This window comes from Oreochromis aureus, linkage group 18, assembly GCF_013358895.1.
Source record: "Oreochromis aureus strain Israel breed Guangdong linkage group 18, ZZ_aureus, whole genome shotgun sequence".
NCBI classification, from domain to species: Eukaryota; Metazoa; Chordata; class Actinopteri; order Cichliformes; family Cichlidae; genus Oreochromis; species Oreochromis aureus.
Genome location: NC_052959.1, coordinates 23,792,302 through 23,799,355, shown reverse-complemented (window position 1 = coordinate 23,799,355; position 7,054 = coordinate 23,792,302). Strand labels below are relative to the sequence as shown.

Here is a 7,054-nt window from a genome sequence, read left to right as displayed (position 1 = left end):
ACAAATGAAGTAGATTACAGAGTAGAGCACTCATATCATCCACAATGCTGAAAATATGAATGGGCCATTTTTTTCCACTGACTACATCTTCCACTGATGGCACTGTAACAATACATGGCTGGAGGAAAATAGCATAAAATTTGGTCAATGAGTAATTTTGGAAGATAGCCTTCATCAAAGTCATCCATCTTTACAGCAATAGTTTTTTTATTTATATATTTCCTCCTCATTGTTAATTATATTTAGAGAGACAGTTATAATGGAAAAGGTAAAAGCAGTAGCGGCAGTAGCTTTCTACTTTCCACGGTCACCTCCCACAGTGTATTCATTGGGTGATTTCCAGCATAGTGGTTTGGGGTTAAAGAACTTGCCAGCTGGATGTAGCTCTGTTTCCACAGTGCTTGTAATCTGCTGAATATTGTGTGTCCATCCACAAGCTTCTTTAACAAGCCAATCAAAATTCTGTATTCTTAAAGACTGGAGTGGAAGAGTGGGGAGCAGAGGAACCATACGAGTTTTCCATCAGTTTATTAAAAGTTTATTTTTTATTTCACTTGAGCATAACTCTATATTGCTGATACAGTATTTAGTTTTTACATATTATTTAAACATCATTGCAGTCACAAAAAAATATCTGAACTTAAATAATTAACATTTACTCCTTTTTATACGCGTTTATTGCTAAATGTTTCCAATAAGGGGATGTTGCCAATATATGAGTAAATCCTGGCATCACTTTTACAAGTAAAGCAGTGAACTAGTTAACAAAAAGCAGTCTCCTTACACAGCTAGACCCAGCATTCATTTGGATTATGTTGTGGACACAAGGTCTAAGCCTTAACCTCTGTTAGTATTTAAATGTAGTTTTTCTTTGTTGTAATGTAGGCTACTTATGTTCTAAGTTTCTTTAAACCACACAAAGTAGAGGCTGATTGGCTCAAAGAATGCGGGCAAGAAGATGATTGGACTAGAGTAATGATGTCAGCATGAAGACTGACAGCATGGGAAGATGGTTTCATGTACCCTAACACCCAGGAAAGCAGGCAGGTGAGTATTTATACATCTTGCTTCTTGAGCTTGTGCATTAGCTTCATTTCTCATAATTCAGAAATTGAACAACTGTTATTTCAAATTTTTACAAAGTAGCTCAAATAAAGCTATACTGTACTAGTTTGGTGTTGTCATGTAAGCAGGTGTTTGGCAAAAAGGGTGTGGACTGCAGGATTCAGCAAAATGGAACTAAACTCAAATTCACAACTGAAGGAAGGCATAAAAAACTAGAAGGTAAATACAAAACTAAACAATAACAGGACATAATACAAACTGAATAACTGCATAATAACACATGTACTTTTCTATTGCACTGTGTCTGCACTGCCTTGTGTCTGCATTGTTCTGTTGCTGTTGTTGTTGTTCTTGCACTTTATGTAGTCCTGTGTTGATTGTCTGTTATATGTATCATCGTGGTCTTGGAGGAACGCTGTCTTGCTTCACTGTGTAGTGTACGAATGCACATGGTTGAAATGACAATAAAGCCACTTGACTTGACTTGGCTTGACACAGGAGACTATCAAAATAAAACAGGAAGTAACATGCACACACACTGAGATACTTAGACACAAGAACTTGAAAAACACAGGGATGATCTCTGATGACAAGACATAGAGACGAGTCTAGGAACATACTGGACATGAAAGGGAACTAACATAAGAACCAGAAATAACAAACTCAGATGCACTAGAGAATATAAAACCTGAAACTAATTAATGCAAAACTTGAATATAAGTATTTTATAAGTTTATGAAAATGAGTAAAGAGTACAGAGCAAACTCAAACCATGACAGTGGATGTACAGTACAGATAGCTACTCTAATACAGAAACTCTTAAAACCACATGGTTCTGTATACGTACGCTCTAAACCAGTTGTAATCTAACTACTAAATGCTTTAGTAACTTTGTCTACCTCCTATTTAGTGCTTGGAAATTAGCTAGTGGAAATACCAGAATGAGCAGAAAAATGCTAAAATGTCCCAGAGCTAAGGCAAACTGCAGGTTTTAGACATGATTCTCAGTGGATTTGTTGCTACCACTGACCCCTGTCATGTACTCAGTTATATACAAAAACTCTGTTTGACTTTAAGCCACTTCAAATAAGATTTTTCATGTTTTTATTCAACACATCAACAACATCTGGCTGTCTAAGAATGCCAACTCATTGGTTTAAGAGCAGAAGGCTGCTGGGTGGACCTACAATGACATAAAAGACCATTATGAAGATATTTGAGTGATGCTGATCCAGTGCTTTTCCAGAGGAGGTACTTATACTTTGAGCAGAAGGGACAGAACAGCTGGGTGTTTGTTTGACTATTCTTATGCTATATCTGATGTCTGTCTCTGTGTAGAAGGTGGGTGAGGTGGGAGCATTCATGCTTCTGTATATTTTTTGATATACTCCTGCACGTGCTTGCTTGCTCCCTGTGCATCCCAGTCAATCTGATAAGAAAAGCAACATGTCTGGAATCATTTAACCAGAGCGAGAACTCACTCCCACATGTGGAATCACTCCTCCCAACAGGACTGTCATTGTTTCCAAAGCCTTCTTCCACTATGATTCAGGTAGCATTTTTCCACTGTTTTCATACTTCCTACAAAAATGCAAGGATGGGATCCAAGTTGAAGATATAACTATTGTGATGACCCAGTTTGGTGAAACTGAGAAAGAAAAACATAATGCAAAGTTTTTTAGGTTAGTAGAAATTTTGATGACATGACTTAGTTAATAAGCAGATAAAACTTAAGCAACAGCTCTGCAACTGATCAACACAACAATGAATGCTGGTATTTTCTGAATTATTAGATCACTTTTCATTTTGTTACTCATAAAAAACATCCCATGACAGAACCTCTGAACACCTTATCAACCAATGCTAGATTTCCTTTGAGGATCTTTTTTTTTAGTTCAATATTTTAATGAGTCCTAAAAAGTTTTGCAATAATGTGTGAATTTGTCTAACACTACTTTTAGTCATGGAATTGATGTTCTAGTGAGCAATTACAACTTCAGGATATGTATGTGTATCTGACTTGAAGTAAACTGCATGTGTTTATTGTAATAAATCTGTCATTCAGCACAGCATGGTACTCTCTCCATACCTACCTTAACTCTGCACATCACCCTTTTTCCTAAAAATTGGGACCAGTACACTTCTTCATTCCTCAGGCCTCCTCTCACTGTGGTTCACTGGGAACTGCCAATAACTGTCAGCAGAAATGATCCATGTTGGTAGGATGATGTCGTAGTTGGTATTAGTCTTTCTATGAATAAGAGAAATACACTATGTTCAATATTCTAATATCAGGACTTCTTTCAATCTATCCTCAGACAGTCAAAGCTCAGTAACATACTTGATTCATCTTATTCTTTTGGCTGGTCTCTTTAATGGGTTGCCACAACAAATCATCAGCTTCCATCTCACCCTACACCCAGCAACTTCCTCCGTCACACCAGCCCTCTGCATGTTCCCTTTTACTACATCCATGAATCTTCTCTGTGATCATACACGTTTCCTCCTGCCTGGCAGCTGCATATTCAACATCTTTTGTCCAGTGTATCCACTATCCCTACTCTGCACATGTCCAAACTATTTCAGCCTTGGCTCTTCAACATTGTCTCCAAAACGCCAACCTGAGCTGTGCCTCTGATGTACTCATTTCATTTCCTGTCCATTCTGGTTACTCCAAGTAAAAGAAACCTTAACATCTTCAGCTCTGCCACCTCCACTTCTGCCTCCGATATTTTTTCAGCATCACCATCTCCAAACCACACATCATATTCGATATTACTACTTTCTTATAACCTTCTATTTTGACTCTTGTTCCTATCCTTCTGTCACAATCACCCCTGACACTCATCTCCACCCACTCTACCCTGACTACACTCTCTTTTTCATCTCTCTTTTGTGCATCTGTAGTGTTCTTTCTCTCCATGAAATCATACTGCTGCTCATTGATTATCACCTCTTTTCCTAATATAGTTTCAACAGCTATTTTCCATATCTTTGTGATATGGCTCATCAACTTTAGCTCCCAGTAGTTACTTCAACTGTGCACATGACCCTTGTTCTTAAAAATCATTACCACTACACTTCTTCATTCTTCAGGCCTCCTCTCACTCTCCAAGACTGTATTAAACAATACCTTTAAAACATCCATTGCCCTCTGTTAGGGTTCAATGTTGAGAGAAGAATCCATAAATAACCACAGATCCAGGCGTGTGCAATTAGACAGTATTTTAATAAACACATGTGTGAGTTCAACAACCCAATCAGTATTGAACTGTCTTTATCATATTCAGACAACTGTTTTATGGGGTTAAGATAGTACAGCCCCCTTTCCTGTTACTAGGCAGATTTAAACAAAGCATACGTCAGCCTAAACCACAACGACTTTTAACATAGAACATCATCTTCGTGTCGACGGCTGATGCTTCCTGTCTCCATCCTCGCTGTCGCTCCATGAGCGCCTCCTTATCTCCCCGATCAGGTGGACTTCCTGTAACAGACTACCACGTACGCCTCGACTTTGCAGCCATAGCAAAACGTATTTCAACTCTTGCCTACTAAATGAGTCTCTCTAATTTGTGTGTGCGTGCACGTGCGAGGGCGCGTGCATGCTGTGTACTGCGTACGTGTCTGGATGTGTATGTCTCGCCCTTAAATGCTCTCTTTGCTTTCAGTTTTACTTCTGCACCAGCCTGCAACTTCAAAAGCCATATAACTTCCTGTCTTCTTTTAGCACAGAGTTACTCTTTCACCCTGCAGTCTGCATAAACATTAAAATTATACATTCCAAAGCACTTCGGGTTATAGATTCAACTCAACATTTCGACGTGGTTATAACTGGACTTGTAATAAAGACTGATATAATACCAATATATTTGAACATCTGAATGCCTCTGTGAAAGCAACATCACTATTAACATGAAATGGTAATGATGATTATAAAAATAGTAGCAAATAATAGCAGTAAAATATTTCTATTCCTCTCACCTCTTATAGACATTTCCATACCTCCACAGGTATGTCATCTGGACCAACTGCGTCATCTTGACAGTTCCCCCATCTTCCTCTTATTAGTTCTCTGCACTTCCTGACTCGCTAACTGTCATTTCTCTCATTTTCTTTATTTATTAGCTCCTCAAAGTACTCTTTCCACCTTCTCAACACACTTTCTTCACTCATTAGCACATTTCCATCTCAATTCTTAATCACTCTAACTTCACTCTAACTTGCTGCACAAACGTTCAAGCTCAATCTCTCTCCCTAGCCAATAGATACAAGTTTTTAACATGTCCAGCCTCACATACGACTCACTATAAGCCTTTGTCTCCGACACCTCTCTCTTTGCCATATGCGTAGCCTCCCAATACTCCTATCTACATTACTCATCTTTCTGGCTATGTTTTTTCTTTTCTTAGGAGTTTCCCTCACCACTTCAGCACACTTAAATATATTACTTACTCTAAAGAAGCTTTGAAAAACAAAATCTAAATTCCTAACTTATTCAGTGTCTGATCTAATCCAGGATGATATTACACTAGACTTGCCCTCTATGAACCCCATGGATCTCTGTTCAGTAACATCATATTATATTATTAAGGTTTGTGAAAGATATGGATTTAACTTAAAACCACCTCCACTTAAAACCCAAATTTGCTTTGAAGCTTGACAACCTGATGCACCCCTTTGTGGCCCTGTGTCTGAGAGTTGCAGTTGACTCATACCAGTCAAATCCATGGCTCCCCTTGTGGTGCCATGGGCGGCTAGCCACATAGTTGCCTGTGGTGAACACCACTGCACAGGCAGCACGGGAATAGAAGCTTATTACTGGCCACCAAGTCAAGCCCTGCTCACCAAATTGATACTTTGGAACAAATATAACATAGAAAATCACATATACGCGTAAACTATGAAGCAAATGCACACCCATGTGCAACTACATTTACGGAGGGAGATGCACACGTGACACACATGCATATACACACAAAGTTAAAGGCTATACTTTCAAAGTTCCTGTTTAGGTGTAAGTGGGTGAGAAATGTGGGCACTTTGTTCAGTCTCTAAGAAAAGTTTGTGAGGAGAAAAAGCTAAAATAAGATTCGAAGATTGAGGGCTTTCTAAAGGATTGAAATGAATAAGGAAAAGGGCACTTGCACACACAAAAAAGTGATGTACATACAAAAGAATCCTCTGCTTTTATATATAGGACATATCGAAGAAATAATGCTCTGTTTTTCAGCAAGGAAAAAATAGTTTCATAGAAAGCTCTTACTGCTTTGACAAATGTGACAGGTGGACCCTTCAGCCCCTCATATTCTCAGTAAAATTGAAAACTTGATGTCACATCAGTGTCTAATAGCTGCAGCTGTTTAACATAAGTTGCTGTCACCCACATTTCCTTATATTGGGTGGTTTTGTTTGACAAGCTCTAGATGTGTGCTACACACACACTTAATAATCATCCGGGCTTAAGTTTGGCTCCAGACATTTGGCTGAAGCTTGATCACACTCAATAAAGCAGCAAATACAACTAACTGACAGACCGCTTTTATTGCAACGTTTTATTGCGCTTCTAACAACACGGAAGTTATGATGAGTTGAAAATTGATAAGTGACTGTGAAGTTTTGCACAACAACCTCAGCCCGAAATGAGCTCTCTCATAAAAAGGTTCTGTAAAGTTTTGTGTTTTGGCTTGACCTATTGTAGTATTCATGAGGCTTTGATTGTGCCAGCATTAATTCTGGTGCTTTTAATCTTTGACACGAGAATTGCTGTGGTGGAAGAAGTATGCTATGTAGGTTTAAAGCAAAGCATTGTGAAATTCTGCATTTTGGGCCAGCAGTGTGCGCAATTTACCACCACACAAAACGTAGCTATAACTCCATTTATCTTCTCTACGGTGTCAAAAGGTTGGATTTAAATTTTCTGGTGAAATGTTTCTTTAAATATTGGTTCATAGTAATAAAATTAGGTACGGCTATAAATGTTCAGTCT

At 38.5% G+C, this 7,054-nt stretch overlaps 1 long non-coding RNA gene across 1 annotated transcript; it reads right to left on the bottom strand.

Annotated features, from left to right (window-relative positions):
- On the bottom strand, window positions 1-5,351 carry LOC120434523. Its single transcript, XR_005609147.1, has 3 exons — window positions 5,050-5,351; window positions 3,159-3,316; window positions 1-2,713 (listed from the first exon to the last, which is right to left on the bottom strand). It is a non-coding gene; the product is annotated as an uncharacterized LOC120434523 (long non-coding RNA).
- Between the last annotated feature and the right edge of the window lie 1,703 nt (window positions 5,352-7,054).